Source organism: Molothrus aeneus, chromosome 14 (assembly GCF_037042795.1).
Source record: "Molothrus aeneus isolate 106 chromosome 14, BPBGC_Maene_1.0, whole genome shotgun sequence".
NCBI classification, from domain to species: domain Eukaryota; kingdom Metazoa; phylum Chordata; class Aves; order Passeriformes; family Icteridae; genus Molothrus; species Molothrus aeneus.
In genome coordinates this window covers 2,332,659-2,358,159 of record NC_089659.1, presented here as the reverse complement: position 1 = coordinate 2,358,159, position 25,501 = coordinate 2,332,659, and the positions used below count along the sequence as shown (strand labels likewise).

The 25,501-nt window shown below is 46.3% G+C and overlaps 1 protein-coding gene across 1 annotated transcript in view; it reads left to right on the top strand.

Moving 5' to 3' along the window:
• The first annotated feature begins 220 nt into the window (after positions 1-220).
• Positions 221-25,501, top strand: part of NEXMIF (neurite extension and migration factor) — a 167,918-nt gene continuing 142,637 nt past the window's right edge. The window contains exon 1 of the mRNA XM_066559284.1: positions 221-326. The gene's annotated coding sequence lies outside the window, so the exon portion shown is untranslated. The remainder of the gene's footprint in view (positions 327-25,501) is intronic.

Here is a 25,501-nt window from a genome sequence, read left to right as displayed (position 1 = left end):
CGGCGGCGGCGAGGAGGAGGAGGAGGAGGAGGAGGCAGCGGCGGCGGGGCGAGGCGAGGCGGGAGCCGCCGCCCCCCATCCTCCCTCCCGCCCTCCGCTCGTCCCTGCGCAGGGAGCGCGGGGCCGGGGGGCCCGTCCGTGGGGCGGCGGCGGCGGCGGCGGCGGCGGGGGAAGGGGCGGGGGCCGGCGGCGGGAGGCGGGGGCCGGGGGCGGGCGCGTCCACCTGCGCGCGCCGGGCCCCGGGCGCATGGAGCAGCGCTGAGCCGCAGCACCGGCAGCGCCCGGCGGGCGGGGGACCCCCGCTCCATCGCGGGCCCCGCGCCGAGGTGAGTCCCGCCGCGGCGGAGCTTCAGCCACACGCAGCCCCCCTCCCGCGCCGGCACACCGCGGGGGCAGCGGGGAGGAGGAGGGGATGCTGATGGCAGCGCCGGCCTGCGCGGAGGCCTGCGGGGAAGTTGCGGGGTGTGCGTGTGTGCGAGGGTGGTCTGAGGTGACGGGGGGGGGGCGGCAACTTGGCGCCGTGTCCCCCCCCCACCCCGGGCAGGTGCAGCGCGGGGCGGGGGCGCCGCCCCGCCGGGTCCCCCGGCGGCCGCGGGGGCCGCGCTTACTTCAGCCTCGGCCAGAACAAAAACATAATGAAGGAGGGGGGATGGGATTTTTATTTTTATTTAAGGGGAAAAAAAAAAAAAAGCCCCAGCCCTGGGAGTAGCTGTCACCGCGCGCATTAAACTAGAGAACTGGCTAATCAAATAAAACTGGCTTATTGTCTGAAACTCTATCCCAGCGCAAAATGCGGCTGTGAATGTAATTAACCATCTGTCTGGCGGGCGGCGGAGCGCCGGGTCCGTGCGGTCGGCACCCGGGCGCTGCCATCCCCGAGCCCCGGGATGTGCCCGGTGTGCGTGTGCGAGGAGGATGCCGGAGCCGAGGGGGGGGAACGCGATCCTTCCTCGGCCCCGAGGCGAGCGAGCGATGCGCGGTGCGATGGATGAACCCAAACAAGCCGTGGGGTTCCGGCGGTGAGCGCCGGGGCGATCGGTGTGCCGTGGGTGCTGCCCCGGCGCGTTCCGCCTCCCGCGGGGAAGCCGCGCACGATGGGTGCGTGTGCGGGGGAGCCGCGGCCGGGAGCCGTGGGTGGATGCGTGAGGCCGGAGGGAGCGGTGCGCCTGTGCGAGCCGAGGCCTCCTCAATGAGCCTCTTGCGGGAAAACAAAACGGCTCCGCGGTCCTTAAATCCTCCCGGAGGTTTTCCCCCCGTTTCCGCCCGGCGGTTCGCTCGTCCCCCCTGCCCCGAAACCTCTGTGCAGCCATCAACATCCTGGTACTCGGAGGTACCTGCTGGCATCGCTGGAGCGGCGTGGTACTGCGGTAACACCGAGCCCGCGGCACACGCTGCTGCCAGCGGGGCTCGGTGTGCCTCTACACACGCGCCTGCCTCTCGCTTTGCTGTTTGAAAATTTTTTTTTTTTTGGTGGTGTGCGTGTGGTTTAGTAAAGGAATAATACAGAGGCTAAAAAAATAGCGGCAGCGCTCAAGCAGGTAGGATGCAATTTAAAGTCACTTCAGCTAATACCCCATGCAAGACTGCATTTGTTAAGGTATGTGAGCTGTGCAGAAGGCAGCAGTCTTTAGTGAATCACTTTTGAAAAACAAATACTTGACAAAAGAACCAGACCTGCTAAATGGATAACAATTATGTAAGCCTATAGTAGGTTTTGATGTATGTCAAGTCTGTTAAATAAATCAACCTGTTCAGTGAATAAATCTGCTCTGCACCAATGCCTTATTATAAATTTTTTTAAGGAGAATAAACCCGTGTATTTAAGACGTTTTTAGTGATGTGAATCGTGTGGCCAAGCCCCATAGCTGCCAGTGACACAAGACAAATCCGTGGGGAGGGTGGGGTGCAGGAGCGTGGGGAGGGGTAAGGTGGATATTAAAAATACACAAAGATATGTGCATAAGGATTCCTAGTGATAAAATTCTCACTGATCCATGTCTTGATGGAGTATTTGCTTTGCAGTGGCAATGGCCCATACAAAGCTACATTGATTTAGCTTGCTCTGTTCACGATGGCAGTTCTGGTGAATAATTATTTTCCCAAAAGCCCTAACCAAGGGAAGAAAGAGAGTCCCTGCTTGGCCTACACAGTAGTACAGTATCTTTGAAAGCGCGTATCCGGCTGCAAATAAAGAGAGCCAGTTCAAGTGTTACTACACTCAGCAGGAATAAAAGGGAGGCAGAAAAGGGGAGCACCCGGCCGCCTTCCCCGTGTGCCTCGTCCCCCTTTCCCTCTCTGCTCCTCTGCTTGGCTTTGGGGGTGGGGAGGGGGGATTTTTGTGGGTTTGTTTTTCCTTTTTTTTTTTGTGTTTGCTGTTGCCTTTTGGAGGCGAGGCTCTGGCAGCCCACTTAAAGGTCGAGTTCTGAATGCTGAGGAGTCTCTTTGAGATGGAAAAAAAGAGAAGAGGTTGTGGCCAGTGGGTTTTAACTTCCAAACTGGGACAGGGAGTACGCCTGTGTGGGGCAGTGCCTCGGCGGTGTCCTTCTCTTTTGAGATGGTGAGGCCTCGTGGATGGTTTGTGATGGGTCACGTGTGTATCTTTTTCCTGGCTCTGCAAAGAAACATATGAAAAGGCTCAAATGTGCTTGCAGGACCAAGAAGGCCCCAGGCTCAGGGAGAAAGTGTTCCCAGACAAAGGGCTCTGGCTCAGGTTGGATCCTGGGTGTGGGACCCAGACATCGATGCGAGGTGCGTTTTTTGGATATTAAGGCTTTTCCATTGTAGCAGCAACCCAACCGTGCTGCTTTCCCCCAGCACAGCAGTGAACAATCCCCTTGAAGTTTATGCCCCGTTGCAAACAAAAAGCAGCATTAGGAAATAATCTTTTCCTTGGGCAGGATCCAGGGAGGAGAGCCATGGATGCTCCAGGCCTTGCCCTGGTCCTTGTGTGGGGGCTCTTTGATGCTGCCGTTGCTGAGTTTGTGTTTGGCCCTGAGAGAGGCTGGGTAGCCTGACTGTTTACCAGAGTAAAATTGCTATTGCTTCTCAGTAATGACAGCTTTTGCTCTGTGAGGGTATTTAAAAAAATATCTATATTTTGAGAATTGGGAGCAAAATAATTGTTATGTAATCCACCTGTTACGTTCAAAGTCCTGTTTTCCACCTGGGAGAGGATTGCACTTTTTTATTTTTATGCTAGATCTTTGTGTACTTTTAGCCCCGCTTGAGTTGGCTTTATAATCATTACCTGTGTGTACAGTCAGGTGCTTGACGAGCCTGATTTTGTGGATGCTGCCAGCAGTGAGTAAATGAGGCATGTGGCATAAAACTGAGCAAACCATGTTTTGTTGGAACCTTGCTCTTCCCTCTAGTCTCTGAGCTGGTGGTTCACACCCCTGGTGTCACCTGTCACCTGTGCAGGGGTCTGAGCTGTTCTAGCATGAGGATCCGCCTGATTTCTTACCTGTATGTGCTGTGAGAGGCGTGGTGGGATCTCAGCCTTTTGGGGTTTTTGATTTTAGAGCTCCTGGGTGCTGTTACAACCAAACATTAAATAATTGCCATGTGTTGTGTCGTGTAGAAAGCAGTGAAGCTACAGATGCTGAAGGTGATGGGCTGCCTTGAGCATCCAGGTGTGGGGGTTTGCCTGAAGGATGCAGGAATTGAGTGTAAAACCTGTCCTGCTGCCTGTGCTGAGGGTTGGTACCACTGCTGACATGAGGAGAAATGGGGGAGTGTTTGGGAAGCTGAGCCAGAGGGAAGCTTGCAGGAGGAGCCCTCAGCTCTGCAAATGAGTGTTGAGCCCTTATCCTTAGCACATTGTCTTAGGAACAGCCAGGGGAAGTGGCTCTGCTGCTCTGGACTGTGGTGGTAGTGCTGGGTGGATTTTGTTTGCAGTTCAGGGGAGTAGCATGTAATCTGTGTAATGCTGCTTTTGTGTGCCTCTATTGCAAATTGATGTCTGGGGAATGACATGAAGCAAAGGCTCTAGACCAGCAGGTCTGTGATATTTTTGTAGCAATGTCTTTTTATTCAAAGCAGGTGTCATGGAGATCTTTCATCCCAGGATTTCTTTCATCCCTGGCGTTTGTTAGCTTGTGTTAAAACTTTAAATCTTGAGAATTTCTTCTGTACAGAAGGTGTTCCTCATGTTGCTCTGGCATGGGCTGAGCTATGATTATGCAGTCTCCAAAGACTGACACGGATGAGGTGGATCTGTGTCTGCAGGGCTACGTCAGCCCTGTGAATAATCCAGGGACTGGCCCAGTGCCCTCCAGTCCCAGGCAGGGTCTGTGCCAGCCCAGCTGGAGGAGCTGCACAGGGATCTGGGGGTGGGCAGCACTGGGGCTGTCGTCCCTGGGCAGAATTTTCTTCTAACCCTTAAGCATTCAGGAGGTGATTTATATTTGCAGTCTTGTTTGCCTTTAAAAAAGCTTTTGACTACGAGATAACTGATTTGCTTAATTTATCCAAGCTCTTGTCTCGATGGTCTCCCATGATGGAGAATTCTGCTGGCTAATTGTTGCCTTTCAGTGATCTTATATACATCTTTGTTTTGTGCTGCATCTTCAGAATTGGGGTGGATGTGTCACTAGAAGTTTCTGATCAGTCTCCTTGTCTTCATTTACTGGTGTTGCTCCCTGCTGGGAAGGTGGACCCACAGTCTGCTGGCCCAACAGCATTGCTTCTGCTTGGACCCCAGCTAATTAATTTACCCCCTCAGTTTAACACCTTTCTGAATTGTCCCTGCCAGGACTGTGATCTGGCTCTGCCAGTAGCTTTGTTTTCCTGAGGCATCAGACCAGGGTGCCTCTCTTAAGAGGGAGCTTGAGCTCAGACTTGTGCTGTCCCGTTGAGAGGTGTTGCAGTGCCAGTCTCTGTGTCACTGGGCTGGCAGAGCTTGTAGGCCTGGCCTTAACACCAGTTTAGGTTTTTTGCCAATGTATCAGCTTCCTCCTCTTGCTGCTGTGGGGTTTCTGTGGTGTAGAAGGGACTCCTGGTGGTGGGTTTGGTGTGAGGGTCCTTTCCTGCTTTGTGGTGTCTGGGGCTGTTCCACTCTGCCCCACTGAGGACCTTGGAGAGAGGAGAGTCAGGATTTCTAAAATAACCCCAAACAGCCAAGGCGTTTTCTGTCTCTGCTCGCCCCCAGGGTAGGGAGCTCCTCACAAATTAAAACCCAGCATTGTCACTGTCCTTTTCCTGAAACAGCTGAGAGGGTGGTGATGCAATGAGACTCTTGCATTTTGAGGGTATTTGGACTCTCAGATGGAGGTTAGCAGGAAAATGAGCTCCTGTGGATCTTGCAGGACTCTCAGGAGTGCCAGGACCTGGCTTGGGGTGCTCAGAGCACTCCTGAGAACTTCTTGGTTGTTTCATTCCCAGCATGAGACCCGGGTCCTGGGGAGGGCTTGGACACAAATTCCCAGCTCTTTCCCAGTTCCATTCCAGGTGAGGTCTGTGCCATGCTCTGGAGCTGCTTTTGGAGCTGTGTCCTTATTAAAAAAAATCAGATTCCTTTCCTTGCACTTGGGAGGATTTTAATTGTCAGTTACAGCACAGGGGAACCAAACGTGGAAAACACAAGTTCTGTGGGTGAATTTTGTTTCCTGCACAATGTCCCAATGAATGAGATGAGTCTTTGATGGAGGAGAGAAGCTGAAGCCTTATGAAGGGCCTGTTTATTGGCATTAATTATTTTTTATTAGTTACAGCATCCGTAGTCCGTTGGCAGTAGAAGAGCCCAAAGTAAGAATATTAATTCTTCAGAAGTTTTTCAAAGCTTGCATTTTTCATAAGAAGCTTGTGAAGCTTCAAATCTAAAGCTTCCAAAGCCTTTTTTTTTTTTTTTTATTCTTCAGAAGTGCCACTGAAGCTCTTTTTTAAATTTCTTGTATTTTAGCTGAAACTATGAGTTTTACACATGGAAAAAAAAAAATAGTTCTTTCCCATCCACTGCATTGGCCCCAATTTTCAGGTCCCTGGCTGGGTCAGCCAAGCCCTGTGCAAGCATCAGCTGTGCTCTGGAGAGCAGGTGAGGACCCTTTGCTCCTGATTTCCTGTCCTTTCCCCCTCTGGCTGGGGTTTTACTTGGTGCTGAAGCACAGATGGGTGTGAAAGGTGGATTTGTTTGTGACTGGCCAGTCTGGACAATACTTGACCTTCACAGCTGTTGAATAACTTCAGAGAAATACTGAACTGCTTTATGGGAGCGAGGAGGGTGGCTGGGAATTTAACCAGTACAGGGGGAATCTGGTGTCTCTTTGGCCAGAAAGCAGCATTTCTAAACAGTTTTTTTTCTGGTAGCCTTGCAAGGTCATGTTTTAATACTCTGAATGTGAATTTAAGGGTCATACTGGTATTTCAGTGGTAATACAGATGGATGCTGGATCTTATTTCATATTGCTCCAGGGAATGGAGCAATTAGTAATCTTGGCTCTCTCTGAACCTCGAGGGGGAAAATGAAAATTGCCTTTTTCAGGGTGGTCACTGTTCTCATTTGCATGAAAAAACTGTTGGGGAGTGGGGTGATTTTAGCTACAGAAAGTTGTGGTGTGGGTTTTTCTGTTTAATGTTACTGCCAACATTACATGGACAGGTGAATTCACTGACAGCTGTGCCTTTAACGTGGCAAGATGGGTGGAATTTTTGGGAAGACCAGAAGGGAAGGTGCTGCTGACCACAATTTTTCAGCTCACATTAAAGCAAACAAGCAAACCCCAATCTCCATAACACCACTGGCTCTGTAGGGAGCAGCACACAATCACTTCCCATAGTTTGTTTATGCCTGCCTCTGAGGAAATCTCCTCTATCAAAATCACCTGTCCATGGAGTGTGAGAGAGACAGAGATTCATTCTGGAGTCCATGGAGCATTCGGTGCCAGCTCGTGCAGGAATTCAGCTGAACTGTGCCATGGGTACAGAGGAGTTCAGAACAAATAATTGTCCTAACCCTGTAACCTTCACTTACTTAATTGTCTTATTTGTCTGGTTAGTTTGGTGGAGAGAGTTTGTAGTGCAGGGAGAGGAGTTCTGTGTATTGTGGCTGTTTTTTGGTTAATTTGGCTGTTTCTTTGGGGCATTTGTGCTCAGTCCTTGCCTGCTGCTTGCTGGGTTTGAGCAGTTACCAGCAGCAGCTTTTTGGGAGGTGGATGGATGGGAGGCTGGGCAGGCCGCTGGGTTTCCAAGGAGCTTCTGGTTTGAGAGTGAATTTTTGAAAGGCTTGATTGCTCAGCATCACAATTTATGGCTGTTTTAGGCAGCACAAAGTTGTGTTTCAGGATTTCCATTCAGGTTATAGTTTATAGCCCTGTGCAGTGTTGAGCTAAGAACCACGTGCTCCTTACAGTTCTCTCTTCTTCTGCAAAGGGTGTTTGAGCTGGCGCTCAATCATCAGCAGGGTCTGGTGCTGGTTCCACCCTTTGGAAGCATTTCTGGCTTTGCAGGAAGGATGGGCACTGGTTGTGCTGCAGAGCTGGAGCTCCTCAGTGCCTGATGTGTTGGCTGTTCTGTGGAATTGCTGATCCTGATTGCTGGTGTGTGGAATTACAGCTTCCAATTCATGTGTTAAGCAAACCCTGGTATCTCAGGTTCTCTCTGGATTTTTTCCCCATAAACTACATCCTCCTTTTCTCCCTTGTTTATGGTGTTCACCTGGCCATGCACAATCTGTGTGCTGGATTCCTCACTAGGATGAGTTTAGGATTTCCTAAAGGTTAGTTCAGAGGGGGCTTGGAAGCATCTTGGATTAACTTTTCACCCACTGCAGGTGGTCTGGGGGGGTTGTTGGGTAAAATGAGTGGCTTGGGAATAAAAACAAAACAACTTCAATGCCAGCAAAGAGCCAAGAGCAGGAGTGGGGGAAGGTGGCTCCTAGGAAAGGATTTCAGTGAAGGTGGTGAGGAAAGGAGGAACATGGTGCCTAGATTGTGTTTTGAAGCTTTTTGGCTTGGTGTGGTATGGGAAAGTCTTCATCTGCATTGTGATCAGTGAGTTTGTGCCTGGTGGAGTCCAATTATTGTGTCAGAGATGCTTAATGACTGACTTGTGCCTTAAACCTCATGTGAAGGGGTTATGATCCCCATTGCAACGTGCAGGAAACCTAAAATATCTGAAATCTGCAGCTGACAATATAATTGATGAGTTCTCACCCTGCATTCCTGGTGTTAAAGCAAAAGGCAGTTTAAGGGTATTACAATATTTACATAATCTATATAAAGTATATTGTATCCATATAATACATCATTTTATTTAAGGGTATTAACCTATATTATATTCTGTTATTCAGTTAGGCCTGGGCATTTGCTGAAGGGGCTGTGTTAAATCACTCCTACATTTGTGAGGGTCAGGTTGAAAACTTGATGTGTAGCTCAGAGTTTAGTCAGTATTTTTGGTTTTTTGTTAATACCTTCATCCCTCTGCCTGCATTTATGGGTACAGCCATACCCTGTGGTGATGCCTGCTAAACTTGTTATCTGTGGCTGTTTCAATAATTTCTCTTTGGGGCAATAGAAAGCTGCTTAAATATAAATGACAAGAGGGGGAGCAGAGGGGTTGGAATGAGCATTTCCAGGTTTGATGGGGGCTCTGCAGGGTCCTGCTCAGAGTCCCCAAATGCTTCACACCCTGCTCTGTCTATCCTTGAACAACTTGGAAAATGGAAGTCAAAATAGTTTGTTTGATGTTATTTATTCAAATCTGGAAAGCATGGTTGTGCAAAGACCAAAGAAAAATGGTTTTAGTCTGACAAATGCCAAGGGTTTTTGTTTTGTTTTTAAAGCCCAAACAAACCCTTTGGGATCCTTGGCTGGGTATATAATAGCATGAAATACACCATTCCTTTCATTCTGCTCCCTAAAAATCTAATTTTTTATGCATTTAAAGTGGGAGTTGAGGCAAAAACAGAGTTTAGCTCTGTTGACCTATATTTATGAAAAGAGAAGGCTTGCTAAGTGTTGCAAGAAAAGAATATATAGTGCTGTTGGTATACTCTGACAAAATGTACACGCATACTAAAACCACTTTTGGGATTCTTCATCTTCTTACTGAACGTTTAAGCCCTTTCCAGCCAGATTCAATCCATTTTTGCAGTTCATGGCATGTATATTCAGGCTGCCATTAATAGCCATGAGGCATCAGTGAAGAAGGGCAGTAAAACAAGGAGTCTGGGGTAGGCAAAGGAGGGTGGTGGTGCTGAAACCCTCCCTGATCCCTGGTTTAAAGGTGAACTTTTTTCCCCCTGTTTCCTTTTTGTTGTTTTGTTTTTCATTTCAGCCCACTCTCTATAAAGTGCAGTTTAATGGTTATCATGCTGCTTGTTGCATAACTGTGGCACAGATGTTATTTTTTTGTAATGTTGCCTGACATATTTAAAAGGGAAAGAGAGGAAGGGAATTTATACCCTTTGGAGATGAATATGTGGAGCCTATTAGTCTTAAAAAAAGTGTGAAGAGCTAGTTAGAGCTGGAGCTGGCACATCTCTGAAAGGCTGAGCTGTGGAGTGGAGCTCTTCAGATAAAGAATGAAGGTGTTTTATCTTCTGGAGTTTGCTGTGTGTGTTACCAGACAGCCTAAAACCCAAACTTGGTGGGGTATGTAATGTTTAGGCACATGATTAAATATTTTATGGAACTGAGACCAAATCCAAATGCATATTTAATAAAATACTCTCCAGAATTAAGTTGTATGGGATAATCACTGGTGGTGCTCAGAGTTAAAGGATGTGCAGATGAAATACCTCTCTCAGCATGGGCAGCACTGAATGTGTGTTTATTTCACTGCAGCTGCAAACAACACCTTTAAAGTTCCTTTCTTATGAAGCTTTGACTGAGAAAATACAGTTAGGAGTACAGTTTTAGCAGAAGGAAAAAAATTGCATTCAGGCCTACCATTTCTGGGTGGAATAGGCATGAGAACATGAAATCATCTCTTTTTGGCATTTCTAGCAACATAAGAAGTTCTAAAATAGTAGAAATGTAAATAAGTAGAGTGAAAATGGTAGATGTTGTATTTATATTTATTTATGTATAATAACAGAATGCCTGGTGTTTCAGATCAGCACAGTGTGCCTGGATTCTCAGAGTATTTGTTTTATAAACAGGGATAAAGCTGCACAACCCACCTCTCCCTGCTCTACAGAGGAGCAAAGCAGCTCACAGGGAAATTAATGACCTGCTAGAAATGCAGTTGGGAAGTGGACCCAAGAATCTTGGCTTCCCAGCCCTTGTTTGAGCCTGTCGGGAAATTGGGATAAATCGGTAAGGGGGAAAGAGGAGAGAAGAAGGAGATGTGACACCCACTGTCATGGAGCATCTTTTTGAAGTTGTGGAATAAATATAATTCAAATGATTCTTCTTAAAGAACTTGAAAAAGACCCAGGTGAACAGTTATAAAAACAAATAGAATGAAACCTGAGCGTGTTTTTGACTTGCTTCTGCCTGGGGCGAGACATTTAGGTTAGTTTTTATTTTGCTTTTGTTCTGCCCTTTGCCCCTCCCCCTTGCTGGATTACCTACTACAGGAAATAACAAATTAGGCAAAATGAATCCTAAATTACAGCTGGAGGAGGCAGGATTTTCTTCCCCAAGGACCGGGTGGGGTGCGAGCTCATCCCTCAGCTCGGGGGGGTCCTGGGTCAGGGGGGAGATGTCTCACCCTCCTCCTTGCTCCATCTGAGGCAAGGCTTCCTCACCTGGCAGGGACACAGCTCCAGGGGTGGGAATTTTCTGCTTTCCAGCCCATGCAGTATTTGGTGTGTGGTGCTCTGGAAACATCCTCTTCTGGCTAAGGGAAGGATGGAAAATACAGGGCTGAAATAGAAGGTTGGTGCTGATGCAAGCTGTGTTTACTTTTGAAAATTCAGTTTATTAAACTCAAGGCTGCAGAACTCCAGGGATCAGTGATGCTGTCTGAACATCACCTTCCGCACCGCACAAGCAATTTTTCAAAATTACTTTTTTAATTAAAAGTTGTATCGGTTTAACGCGAGTTAAAGGAAAGTTCACAGGCTTAGCATCGTCTGAAACATGCTGCAGATTTGGGAAAGAACCTTTCCCTGCCTTCTGAAAGTTTATCCAAAATAGTGAATATGCATGGGAAGAGAGGGAAGTCTCCTCCTGGGCTGGGTCTCTGAGGGATTGCAGGGTGAAGGTATTTATTGATTATCAGTCCAGCTCCGCTTCCATTACCTTCAGAAGGAGCTGCAGAGCAGCAGAGTTGGAATATGAACATAAGGAAAACAAGGAGGACTCGAGGTACAGCAGAGGAAAGTCAATACAGAGCTTATTTAAATGTCAGCTGCCTGGAAGAGCTGTGCTCCAAAGCTGTGAGGAGAGATTAGGGCTGGGAGGGAGGGAGCTGGCTGGGCAAGGCTGCTGCTGGGGGCAACGCCTGCACAAGGAATATGTTAAGGAGGGAGAAGAAATGCTGACTGAAAATTGCATCTGACAATTAGTTGTGAGCAGCTAATTGGAGAAGTTGTGTGGCTCTTGGGCAGGGGAAGCCTGTGACTGTGCTCGGTGGGCGATCTGATCCATGTTAACAGTGTTATTCATCAGTGCTGCTGACAGGGATAAGTGACACCCATTACAAATCTGTTTACTACCTCTAGATAATGTATTTAGTTCCTGAATGTATGTGCAGGGTAGGGAGTGCCTGTGAGCACAGGGTTTCTGGAATTTTATAGAACTATAGAATATCCTGGGTTGGAAGGGACCCACAGGGACATTGAGCCCAACTCTGAGCCCTTTGAATCATTTTAAATCACATTGACTTTATTTTCCCAATAGGTCAGAGTTGTAATTCTGTGGCATTTGTCAATGTAAGGGATTTTGTATTTGGGGAGAGCTTGAGCAAAAAAATTACTGATTTGTAGAAGAATTGCCTGATTCTGAATTTCATGGCCATTTTTATTTTGGAAAGTTAGCCACTAATTATGAGCTGTAATAAGAAGTAGTTTTATTGCTGTTGTGCCAGAAATAAAATCAGGTTGAGCACTCTCACGTAGGAAACATTATTGGAGTCAACCCCCAAGATGTTGCCCTTGGGGGGTAATGGTTGGACTTGATGATCCTGGAGGTCTTCTCCAACCTAAATGATTGAAGGCCCACAGGCCTTCCCTCTGCTGCCACCAAAGTTGGAGCTGTGAGATAAAATATTCAATTAATTATTTTTAAAGAAGGAGAACACAAATCCATGCCTGTGTCTCCAGCAGTGCCATCTGTGTGTGGATCAAACCCCAGGCACACCTCTGGCTGACCTGGCTCCTCTGCCAGGAGTTCTCAGCATTTCAGGCAGGACTGGAGGTGAGAAAGATGGGGTGCTGTAGCTCATTGTAACCCAGCCAAGGTTTCCTTTAATTTGTCAGCCTCCTGCTTCATTCTGAATGGAGTTTGGTGGGTTTATCTGCAGGAGGGTGAGTGCCTTGTGCACGTGAGAGCCAGAGGAATCACAGGCTTTGACATCCAGCCCGTTCCTGGCAGCGTTGGTTCCTTGGCACAGCCAAACTTTGTCTTAACCCTGATCAGAACCTGTGTGTGGTGTACCAGGTGCTTGCTGAGGCCAGAGAGACCATGACCATGGGAGCAAAGGGCAAAACAAACCCTGGTTTGGATGTGTTTCATCTACATAAACACACAGCAAGAAGCCTTTGTGCTCTTACCAGCCGTCCCTTACGGTCTCACTGCCTGCAAAGGTGAATTTACTGCAAAACACCCAGCTCTGCACGTGCTCCTCTCCTGCAGGGAGCATGGGAGAGCAAACACCGTGGGATGAGCTCTGTTTGCACTCTGTGATGCTCTTCTGAGCAGAAGGCCTCCCACCAGAAGAGACTTTATTGTCCAGAAGGGCAGGTGGCCACGCTGGGCAGGCAGGGATTTTACAGGTAGATGGGATATGAAGCAATGGGCTAAAGTTGCTGTCCCCCTTTCTGGCGTTGGCTTTTATTTTCCAAAAGGTGTGATGAGAGCAGAACAGTGGACAAGGGAAGTAGGTTTGCGTTTAAAATACACAGGAGGTCCCACTGAGCCAGCATTGATTTCTCTCTTGGCCCTGTAGCAGTGCCATCACTTTTCTGTCCTGTTCACCCCACTTGTTTAATGGGATTATCAATATGGATGTGTTTGCTTCCCAGGAGTGTCCTGAAAATCAGTTCAAGTTGGAAAAGTCTTGAAGAAGTCTCTCAATACTGCTTTAAACATTTAAAAACCTTAAAAATTTAAATTAAAAAAATTAAAAACTTGTTGATTTCTTTTAGTAAGAAGAAGTTTAGCTCCTCCTCTGGTGGAGTTTCCTCCTTGCATTTTTCCTGTTGCTTGTGTGTGGTATCCCATGGCTCTTCCAGTCTGCATCCTGCTTTATAAAATGTTACATTTTATCCTGTATTGGAGAGTCAGATTTTCAGTATGTATCTTATTACCCAGAATGGGAATAGGAGGCAACCTTCAAAATATGGGCTGTATAACTTCTTCCCCTTCAGATGACATAGAGGAGTTCCATGCTTAATTGAAAGCTTCAGGATTCTATTTCCAAGACTTATTCCAGTAAAAGGTGGTGAGCCCTTTTTGCAGATTACTTGTGGCCAGGACTGATTTCTTGTCCAAAAATTAAACTCCTTTAGCAGTTTTTTCAAAAGGCAGCTGGGGAGCCGGTGTCAAGAGGGGGTCGAGTTAAGAGGAACACTTTCTGTAGCATGTAAATGAGATATTTCTTGGAGGGGATCCTTCCAAGGGGGGTTATCCATAGGTGGTGTTAAAATCCTTGGATGTTACTGGAATTTGGATTGAAGATGAAGGGAGGGAAGAAGGAGAGGAATGCTGGGAGGAATGAAGAGTTTGCTCTTGCAGGGCAAGGGAACACAGCACCTTCTCCTTTACAGCTCTCACCTGGAGCCCATGTTTCTTTCCCCTCAGGGAATTTTTGGTTCTTCTTTGGTTGTCTTTCCCTTCAGTATCAAAGCTGCATCCCCTGAAGGTTGTCTTGGCTTCTGGTGCCTGAGTTCACCCAGGGAATGAGATGAAACAAGACAAACTTGGTTCTAATCGCTCTCGTCTAATTCTGCTGCATAATGGAGATGAGCAGTACTTACATAACAATATCCTGGAATGTTAATAGATTTAATAACCCAGAAAGGTGGGAAGAGGTTCTGAATTACCTACAAAATGGCATCTAACTAATGAAGTTTACGGGAAGCTCATCTCTTTGAAGGAGAGTCAGATGGTAGGAGCGAGACTTCTGCATATGCTCAGAAGAGGAGACAAAATGAAGCTGCCTGTCCTAATCAGAATAAAACTCCCATTAAAAATAAGTTCTGAGGTGCTGTTGGATTATGCCAGTAATACAGGGCTTCTAATTCAAGTCTTACAAAAATGTAAACAACACAGACTCCTTTAGATTAAATCTTTTTTTTTTCCAAGTGTTGATATGTTCCAATCTTGGGGATTAGAACTCTGTATGTGCCCAGCGAAAACAATCGGTTCATTAATGCTGTTTTGTTAGACCTTGCCCCCCTCTTGCCATGGTGATAAGGGACCTTAATTAGATCCCAGAACAAATGCTGGGGAGCTTGACAAAAAGGAGAAACATGGGGAGGGGGTGGAGAAATACTGAGATGTTGTTAGCAGATACATGCAGAGAGCTGGATCCTGCAGAGGAGAGAGCGTGTTTTATGGCAAACTCTGGTTTTCCTTCCCAGGAACACAGCCTGTGCTGCTGGGCTGGGAACATCCATGGACAGGGTGCAGGACTGGCCCTGTCAGCTCCCTGCACATCAGATCCTGCTCCATGGGCTGGGAGGGGGGACTGGGGGTTAAAAATGTGCATTCCTGAATCTGTGCTGGATGCTGCTGGTGCTCCCCATGGGAAGGGGCCGGATCATCGGGTCGATTCATGTGTTGGTTTGTGAACAAGGAAATGTCTGTGTGGGGAGGCTTGGAAAGGGAGAAGGAGGAGAATTCAGAGGATTTTTATGAATACCTTCAGCAGAGAGGGTGGAGGCAAAAGAGGGGGAATTGTGGTGCTGAACAATGAAAAGGAAGGTTGGCAAATAATCTGGGAAAAGGAAGAGAGCTTTCTCTGAGAAGCAGATCTCCATGTGGTTTCAAAAAAGCAAGCATGCAGAAACATGGGCGTTAAAAATTAAGAAATGCTGGGTTATTCTGTTTGTTTTCTATTATTGGGTGCTCAGGTTACACCTTCAAAACTTCCTGTGCCATCATTCGAGGTAGAACATTAACTTCAGGTTAAAATCCCAGCTTCTCATTAACTGCATTTCCAGTCTGAAATCAGAGGACTGTGGCTATCAGCTCTCATACCTTTGTCTCCAGTCTTAAATTACCTGCTGCCTGATTAGTTGTACTTCATAATTATTCCTTACTTAAATTACCTTTCAATAAAATAAGACTGTCTCTTTGAGTCTCTCGTCGGAAGTGTGTTTGTCTGGCCCTAAGACAGTTGTTCTCTGAGCAACTAATTTATTAATTTATTTTTATTTTCATGTCAGGTTTTCTGTATCACAGTGACATGTCTTGCTACACAGGTGAAGATGTTTCAAGTGAAATTTATTGCATTACAAGATGATGCATAAAAGCCAACCCTGTTGTCAAGGTCTATCAAGCAGTTTAAAGCTTGGAATTGGATCTCTGTCTAGCCTAATATTTTAGAAACTTTTAAGTAAGAACAAGGTGTAATTCCTCTATTTTAAAAAATAGGCCTGTGCAAAGCATGCATCAAACCTGCCAGCATTTTAGTAAATATATCAAAAAGCAAATTCAGGTGCCTGTAGACCTACATCTCATTGAAACACATTATAGTAGGTGCTAAAGTAATCCTGTGAGAGGCAGGTGTTATCTCTGAGTAAACACAGAACTGTCCATCAGCCCTGATGATGTGGGAGTGCCTCTGTGTGATCTCCCTGTGCCTGGGGAAGCAGCAGGAGCGAGCTGTGTGGCACCAAAAGCTGCTGGGTTTGGTGTTTGTGCCAGTTCCTTCTGAGCTGCTTGGCTTGGGACAGGGTTTGGTGATCAGGAGTGAAACAGCTCCAGGTATCAAGGTGTGCCGCCCTGCCCAAGGCTCTGACAGTGGTGCAGTGGGCTCATTTTAACAAAGGGAGCTTTGTTTTTCCTGAAATGTGTTCAGAAAAGAGAAGCTATTTGAAGTTTGCTAAGTACAAGATGTCTTGCATTTTCTTACTCATCCACTATTTCTGTGTGTTTCCAATACCTCTCTTTAGGATGTTTATTCAAGGTTAACAGAACCTTCTTTACAGTGCTTGCTGTTCTTTCAAAACCCTGGCATTCATTATTTTTTAATTTTCTAGAGAGCAAGGTGGCCTTAAACATCCAGGACTATCCAGAATTAGTTTCTGTTTTGCAAGAACAGAAAGAGGCTTCTCTTTGGAACTGAATGGGAACTGAGGTGGTCCAGTTTAAGTTTTCCAATTTTCCTTTGCAGTCTGAGAGTGACTGTTTAAGCTTAAACAAGTTGTAAGGGTTATAAAGGCGATTTCATGGACCCTCAATGGAAAGGAATTTCAGATAAATATGTACAAGATGGCTGTAGTTTTAGTAACATTAATAAAATAAGACATAAAGGTAAAGTAGGGGGAGGAGATTTGAATTTTCAGATGGCTGAGATAGAGGAGGGTGAGCAGCCTCTGCCTGCCACTTAATTGGACCTCAGAATAAAGTGGAGACCAGGTGTCCCTGCTCTGTAAACCTGTGGTCTGCAAAATTATTGTCAGATAAACATTACTGCAGGAAAGAAACCTATAAACTCAGGTTTTTATGGATTATAACACTGATAGTTGTAAACAACACCATTAAAATCCACCCTTTTCAGACAGATGCTTCAGGAAACGTGAACATGAACTCCTGCCCCTCTGTAGGAGTCTGTGCTCCAGAATTCAAGGAAGCTCTCTGGAAGTGGCTGCTGGTGTGGCGTGAGCGTGGTGAAACCAGAGCAGCACGTTTGGAAATTGCCTTCAGTGTCTGTAAAGCTGCAGGGGTCACTTCCATGCTGTACCTGGCTGAACATCTTGGAGTTCTGGGGCGGGGGGGAAAGGCAGGCAGAGGATAAACAAACTATATCCCTTAATATTAAGCTGAACTTGCTTATGGGTTTTAGTTTGGAAGGAATAAAATGAGTATTTCCATCTCCATTGTTAGTCCCCCCCCCCCCCTTGGCAGACTCTCTGTGCGTGCTGGTGATGGAATTCTCTGACTTGGGTTGGAACTGCTCCTGTCAGAGCAGGAAATGCAGAGTCAAGGTATTAAATAATGTGATTAGATGGTCTAGAGGATTTAGTCCTAAATCATGATTTATTTTTTATGCTGTTGTTCCTAGTGTTGTACATATTAACTAAGAAGGTCTGTTTGGCTTTTACTAAGTCAAAACACTGTAGGAGAGTTTTTAAAGTCACAATTTAAAGCTCAGATTATGAGTTAAAGCTCAGACTTTTGCTAATTCCCACCAGTGGCTGTCTGGTGTGTGTGCAGAGGAATGCAGAGAACAAAGTGGGAGTGCCAAAATGCCAAATTCCCCGTTCCCCAGGGCAGCAGCTCTGCAGCCAGGGCAGCAGCAGCACGGGCAAGGTGTGTGACTTCAGGAAGACACCTCTGAGTTAAGCTGATAAAACCTCTCTTTAATCCTTATTCTGGTTTCCACCTACTTCAATTAATTACAGAGATGAGTTGTTAGTGGTGAGTTTTATGAAACCATGTGTAAACAGTGTGTATAATGAAAACAATAAAGACCTCATTTGTAGATCAGACATTAGGGAGATAGGATTATTTCCTGGCTCAAAGCAGGTGTTAGTTCCCTTTGTGTGCAAGTTTCATGGCAGGCAAGTGTTTTGCAGGGAATAGTGCACTTTGGAAGGTGTCTGGATTTTACAGGCTGGCTTTGTACAAGTGCTGGTGCATCCACATCTGTGCTGGAGCTGTGTAATAATGGTGCAGCCACACCAGCAGAGAGAGATGTGTGTGGGAGAAGTCCTTGGTGGCCTGGCTTCTGCTTTTACAGTTTCTCCTGAGCTAATTGTTGAAGCCTTGCATTAAAAAATGAAACCTAATTAAGAATTATGTGAGTTGAGCAGTGTATTTGCAGCGAGTCTGTTGGAAGTCTTGGTTCCACAACTCAGTGTGTTCTCCTGAGAGAGTTTCATGATGGATCTGAAGCATGTCCAGGAGCAGGACTGTGAGAGAGGGAGTCAGGGCTGTATGGAAGTGAAGCACAGCTGGTTTAACAGGGATCAGCCGTCCCAGCCAGGGTTAGCATCCCTTGCCTGGTGTGTGTGCCTGACCTGGGGAGAGCCCAGCCCTGGGACTGGTGGCTGCTGTCAGGAGGCAGCAAATGCCTGTCCTGGGGCAGGAGGAGCACCACTCATCCTCTGCAGCTGGGCTGCTGCTCCTGCCTTCTTCCCAGCCCTCCTGGGCAGAAAAGTAGTCCAGCAAAAAAATTTGGGATGGTAGCTGTGCCTAAGGGAAGGCTGGAGCTGCAGGGAGCATCACACCAACATCTCCAAAAGACAGAGCTGTGGTGTGGGACACACTATGGCCGTGGTGTCCCTTGGGTGTTGTGGGACAGTGTCACCCCCTGGCAGCTCAGGTGGTGCCCAGGCAGCAGAGCTGCTGTCAGCAGTGGGGATGGGATGGTGTTGGATTATGCCCTTTCTGACCCAGAGATGGGGCAACTTTTATTCCATTTTCAGTCTCATGTGAAAGGTGAGACAACACAGATGTTATAATTCACACCATCACAATCAGAAGCCAACTATTTTCTTTTTACAATACACTGTAAGTGCTTCTTGGCCTATCAGCTTTTGCCACACCATACTGTAAATGCCTTAAAAACCAAAAATCTAAAATTACCCCTCGTGGCTCCTACTACAATGCACTTCTCATAGTTCTGTTTCTCTGAAGTATCCAGTCTTATTTACAAGGCCATCCTTTGAAACTGGTTTCCAGTTCCATTTCTCTCTTAACAATGTCTGTCCTGTTCTCATCTCAAAGTTTGCATACACTGTGTGAGCCTTCTGTCAGGCTTGGAGAATCCCCTACAAATCCACTTCCCACAGGATGGCAGAGCCTGGGAACAGAATGGTGATGGTGCAGTGGTGATGATGGGATGGCAGAGCCCTGGAGCAGCAGTGGTGATGATGGGATGGCAGAGCCCTGGAGCAGCAGGGGTGGTGGTGATGGGATGGCAGAGCCCTGGAGCAGCAGTGGTGATGATGGGATGGCAGAGCCCTGGAGCAGCAGTGGTGGCAGAGCCCTGGAGCAGCAGTGGTGATGATGGGATGGCAGAGCCCTGGAGCAGCAGTGGTGGTGATGGGATGGCAGAGCCCGGGAGCAGCAGTGGTGATGATGGGATGGCAGAGCCCTGGAGCAGCAGTGGTGGCAGAGCCCTGGAGCAGCACTCCCTCTCCAGCACTGGAGGAGCCTGGAGTCTGCACGGGGCTGGATGATCCCCCTGGCCTGAAATGCTGCTGGCAGGAAAGCTGGGGCCCTGCCTGGCTGTTTGATTTGTCTCCCTGGCTTCCCCTGCCCCGGCTCCTTTGTGTTCCTGGCAGGGAGGGCCCATCTCGAGCTGCAGATGGTCACAGGGAGCAGGGAGCTGGCGAGGGGCTGGAAGGGACCTGCTGGCAGCCACCAGGCAGGAGGAGCCAAGCCACTCACACAGAGCCCTTGCAGGACTCATTTACTGCTTGCAGGACCCCTATACAGAATACAGCAGCCTGTAATGTTGGTCTATATATATTTAAAATATAAAACTCATTACAGTTGTTCATCTCACAACTACCCGGAGTTTCTCGTTGGTTTAACCAAGTGATGTAGTCAAACTCGTAAGTGCAAAAATGTCCAAGAAATTAAATTAGCAAGCCAAAAGTGATAGTATGGAAAGGGGCAGGAGGTAATTAAAAGAGAAGGCTTTGTAAAAAGCTTGATTCAAAGATTTGTAAGCAGATGTTCAGAGCGTAATTTTTTCTTTGTGTTCACTGGGAAGTTTCTGTTTTATTCTCGCTTCTCAGTTGATGACAGAATAACAATACAGCTCCAGTGTCTGTTGTGAACAAACTTCTGTGCGCTTTTTGCCATAAAAACCCTTTTTGCAGTATGTGGAAGTTTACCACAGACACATCATGGCTGTGTGATTGTCTACAAGTGCTAAGTGCTCTTGGTATCCATCAGATTTAGTTCTGCTGCAAAAGCAACACTCTGGCCCTGTTGCTTACTGGTGATGTTCATTAGCAAGTTTTTAACCCTTTTTTTTTTAGAGGAGGTTAAACTGAGAGTAGGAAGTTATGGTGCAGTTGGGTAAAGGTGCTGTAGGCTGCCAGTTCCCAAGGATGTCAGTGATGATGATCAGGCTGCAGAGCAAAAATCCTCCTGTTTGAATCATTCAGTGCGGGGTTCCCTGTATGACACAGGAGCTGGTGGATGTTCATTCCTGCATTGTGTTGAAGTAATTTTATTTATTGTACTTTCTGTGTTCTGGAAGACCTGAAGCAGTGGCAGCTACAAGAGCCACTGCAAGCTGGTCTGCCCCATCCCTGGAGGTGCCAAGGCCAGGTCTGATGGAGCTCTGAGCTGCCTGGGGTGGTGGAAGGTTTCCTTGCCTATTTATATGGAAAGAGATGAGCTTTAATGTCCCTTCCAGCCCAGGCCATGGTGATTCTCTGTTTGTCTGGCCCATGTAAAATCCCATGTGTACTTACAGCTCCATATTTTCTGGAGTTGCACACCAACTCCTGATCTCCAGTGGGGGTGCAGGCAGCGATCACCGGGCTCTGCAGGAGTGTCTCAGAGTAAATGAGGTTGTTAATCAAGGCTGGGGCTTCCTCTGCTTACTTAAAGCTAATTAGGACTTGCCCAAAAAGATGCATTTTTAAATGGCCTAATTGAACTGTTCAGCAGTTTAATTTAGCTGTAATGGAGGCCTAAAGTTTTGGTTGTTTTTGTCAGAGTAGGAGAAGACATTTATGGTTTGTAGTGGTCAGTGTGCAGCAGTGCAGTTACATTGCAGCTCCATCTTCCAGTGGAATAAACCCCACATTCCAGTGGAATAAAAAAGAATCAGAATCCCACTTTTACTGGCTTGGATGCAACAGAGAGCAACCTTATCCCCAAACTCACTGGCTAAATTCTACTAGAGCCTTTCCCTGCTTCCTAAACTCCCCATGATTGTTTTAAGTGCATGCATTCAGTATTCTTGATGCCTGTCCTAAAGCTGCATAGCATTTCTGTAAAACACAAAATACCTTGTGACACTTGCCATTTCTTACTACACGTACGACCTCTGGAATATCTCCAAAGCTCTGGAAAAGAATGAGATTTTCAGTAATGGCTACAGGCATTAAGGGCATAAATACTGTTGAGTATCAGTGGGATTTATGCTCCTAAGTTGCTGTAAATGCTTTTGAAAGTCACATCCAAAATGCATCATTAAGAACAAGATATGCTGCTAGTGTTTTTTAAAGCAGATGTGTGATATAGATGAACAATAAAATGAAAGGTGCTTTATAATGTTATTCTTGTGGAAGAATTGTTAAGTACATAATTATTACAAACAGCTGAATTTTGGAGAGCTTTCTTGTCAGGACTGCAGTTTGGTGTGTTGATATTCATCCAGCTCCAGAGAGAAACCAAGGGACTGAGATTTCAGGGCAAAACTCCTATAGTCTGTTGTTAATCAAGAAGAAATTTCTATATATTCCTACTGAAACAAGAAAATACCCCCAGTTCCCAAGAAATGTTCTAGTACACTGATTGTTAAGTGTAAATGAGACCCTGTCATTAAAATCCATAGATTCACAGTGCTAAATGACAAATTGCAGTTACCACATCGCTTAATACACCATTCTTTTATTTTCATATCTTGCAGGTTTGTTACTGCTCAGTGGTGTCTGGGAGGTTTTCTGGGGTTTGGGCTGGTGGCTGTTGTGTCTGGGAGGTTTTCTGGAGTTCCAGGTGGTGGCTGTTGTATCTCCAGTGGAAGGAACTTTGTTTTCCACTGACCCTTGAATTTCCTGGGGGCAGGAAATGTGCTGCTGCTCCAGATTCCTCCTGCTTCTCTTCTCACAAATCCCAAACTGTCTTCTTCCCCACGTGCTCTAAAGATGGACCATTTCCCCCTCCTTCCTTCCTGGTTTCAGCACCGTGTGTCATTATTTAGATTTGTAATTTCTGAGTTCCCTTCCTGAAGAGGTGGCAATTCCCCTGGGAGCGTCTCCGGCGTTCTGCCTGTGCCCAGCTGCTCTCCCATCACATCCCGGTGTATTTATGGGGCTGGGCACTCCTATTAGCAGTTGTAGTTACATATTTAAACATACTTCACATAACTAATTATGTTTCATGGCCTGTAGCCAAATTGACTAATTCTGCCTCCTTGAAGCTCCAGAAAAATACACATATTTAGAACGTGGCTCAAACTTCCCTTTAGCGACTCAGTGACGTCTCCCTGAGCTTGGGCTGTTCTAAGTGGGCAAATAAAGGTGTTTCAGTGTGGGAAAATTTTGAATCAATTTTCCCATCTGTCTTGTCTCCTATATATTTTTTTGGAGCCTGTCTTTGGTGGCAGCTGCTCCCCGTTCCAGCCGAGGGGGCTCGTTCTGTGTGGACGTGCTGCTTGGGCTCCTTCACATCATCAAATGCAAAATATTTGTCTTAAGTAAACTCCTGAGGTGTCTACTTTTTAAAAAATCATCACACAGAGCAAGAGGCTGGGCCAGCTGCCTGAATTATTGCCCCAGAGAGGAAATACAGAGCGACTGTGCTGGAAATGGAAGTGGTTGGACTTACATTTAGAGTTGCTGATTTTTATTTGTAGAGCTGGCAATTACCATAAACAAGGAAAGTCTGGGACTCTTTCTACCGTGGTGTTGCTTTGCAGGTTGTGTGTTCCCTCTGAAATGCTCATTCCTGACCTGCTGCAGGCTGGGGCTGGGCATTTCTGCCTGGTGTCTGGCTGTAATTCCATTTTGGAGCCCCAGCATCCCACCTGACAGCTCTCACATCCTGCTGCCATCGTGCTAATTGCTTGGCATTCCCAGGATTTTACTGCAAGGTGTTCCTGTGCAGAGATCTCCCTCTCACAGGTGGAAGGGGGGGGATTTTTTATTTATTTGGTTTTGCTAGCCTAAGTTGGGTTTGGAATGGGAAGCCATTAAAGGATAAAAGCAACACACATGCCTGTAGAGGTCAATTTAACTGGTACAGCAGCACAAAAACACACAAAGGACCCATGTAACAAAACCTAATCGGCTTTAGCTTGAGGGTTACCAGTGCCCACATCTCTGAGATTGCTGCTATCAGTTACATTTTTACAGTTCAGCACTATTTTTTATTGCAATTGAAGCACGATATTTGTACCTATTAGCCTTTGAGTTTCCTCTTTAGCTGCCTCCCCATAAAGGGAGATGCAGCATTATTATTAAACTGTTCTCCGGGCTAAACACTGTGAATGTCATTCATGTCTGTGTTTATTAATAAAGCAGGAAGAGGGAGAAGCTTCAGCTTGTCTGCTTTGCTTGACTTGCATCAAGGATAACTTTGCAAAAGAGAGCGAGCTTTCAATAAGTATTCAAAATTGCATAATGAAAAGGTTCTGGAAATAATTATAAAAATCAGACTGAAATCACTTTGGAGAATTGTTGAGGGTTTATTTTTTTTTTGGTCAGGTTTGTTTTTTTTTTTTTTTTTTTTTAACATTCAAATTGGCAATGAAGTGTAATGAAGACAGTCAGAAATAACCCCTGCCTCCCACGCAGGGTATATATAGAGATTGTATTTACTCTGCTGTGCAAGCATCTACTGCAAGATGGCACATTAAAATGTGAACAAAACAGCACATCCCCGCTCCTGGATGCCGCAGTGCTGCTGGGATCTGATAAACACTTGAAGTGGGGAGCTGTGCTCAGCGTGTGCAGCAGCTGTGCCACAGCTCTGCCCCCACCAAACCTGGGCAGCTCCTCCTCATCCTCCTCCTCCTCCTCTTCTTCCTCTTCCCGGGGCAGTTTTCCAAACCTTACCCAAATCTGGAGCGTGCAAACCAGGGCACCACAGGGAATATTCCTGTGTCTGCTCTGGGGTGCCCTGACCCCCAGCAGAACACTGACTTTGACCCTCACTCATGGAGAAAGTTTCCCAGACTTCAAGATAGCCTGGAATCCACAAAAGTGTGGAATAGATTATAGAGAGCAGTGTAGGTGTATCACTGGGTGAGAAATTGAGGGTTTGGGATTTTTAGTGTGTTGTGGATGGAAGCAAGATGGAGGGCACAGGGTGTCATCCTGGGTTTCTTCTTCATGCTTCTTCTTCCTTCTTCATGGATTTGGGATTTTGTAATTGGGCAGAAAAGTCCTCATACAGCTCTGTGGGATCAGTTATTGGGTTAAAAGGGAAAATAATCCAGATGTCAGTTCTTAATTGGATAGTTTAGTCTTAAAAGACCTTGGAACAAGAGATTGTTGGCTGTTTTGTGCCTTGCTGCCAAACTCATGGTTGTGAGGCTGTTTCACTGATAATAAACAATAAACACCCAAGTCCCAACATGAGATGCTGTCTCAAGTGTCTTCAATCCAGACCCAGAGAGATCCATACTGGAGCACTCAAACTTCCCAACTTTCTGCAGTTCTCAGTGCCAGGTGTGTGAGCACACCCGGGGGGTGGGGTGGTGATGGTTTTCTGGTTGAGGTGGTGTCTGAAGGCAGCACAGCTCTTCTTCTCTCTTCAGCACCATGATTTATTTTCTTTCAGGTCTAAGCTTTTTTTTTTCTCCCCCAGCACAAAATTGTTTCCAGTCCTTGTCGATGTGTGTGTGACCTTCAGTGGGTAATCTCTTAATTAATTTTTGTACTGAATATGTAGCATATTGAGACGTGAGCTTTAGGCACTCATCTCGGAGGCTGTGTTAATTCTAAAAATCAAATGCATCAAATTTGGCAAGAAAAGCCCAATTGCAAGTAACCAACCTCTTTCTGCTTCCCTCCTGCTCTTTCACCTCAAAAAATGTCATATTGCCTATATTTGCATGTGATAATTTAGCATAAAAAGCATTTTGAGCACCCTGGAATGAACGTTTTGACATTCAACTGGATGTTTGCTTTTACATTTGCCATACTTGGGTGCACCTCTGTGAGAAATGCATTGCAGAATTTTTGTATCTGAGGTTAGACAAATTGTTTTAAATGCTGGTAATTGATTCCCAGCTAATGCTTTCAGCATGGGTTGCTCGGGCTGAGAAGTGCAGGCAGAGGTTGAATTTGAAATTGGAGTTTATTGTGTTCCTGTCTTCCTTCCATTATGCTCTGAGTGCTGGGGGAGAGCTGGTGGAAGGATTTTGGTTTGGTTTGGTTGATTTGGGTTTGGTTTTGGTTCCTGTGGTGAGGCTGGTTTTGTGGTAGGTGTTTTTTTGGGTTTGTTTTGGTTTTGTTTTGGGGTTTTTTTTTTTTTTTTTTTGAGACAATGAAAAAATCAACTTTCTAGTCAGCAAAAATGGGTGTGTGGCTTTT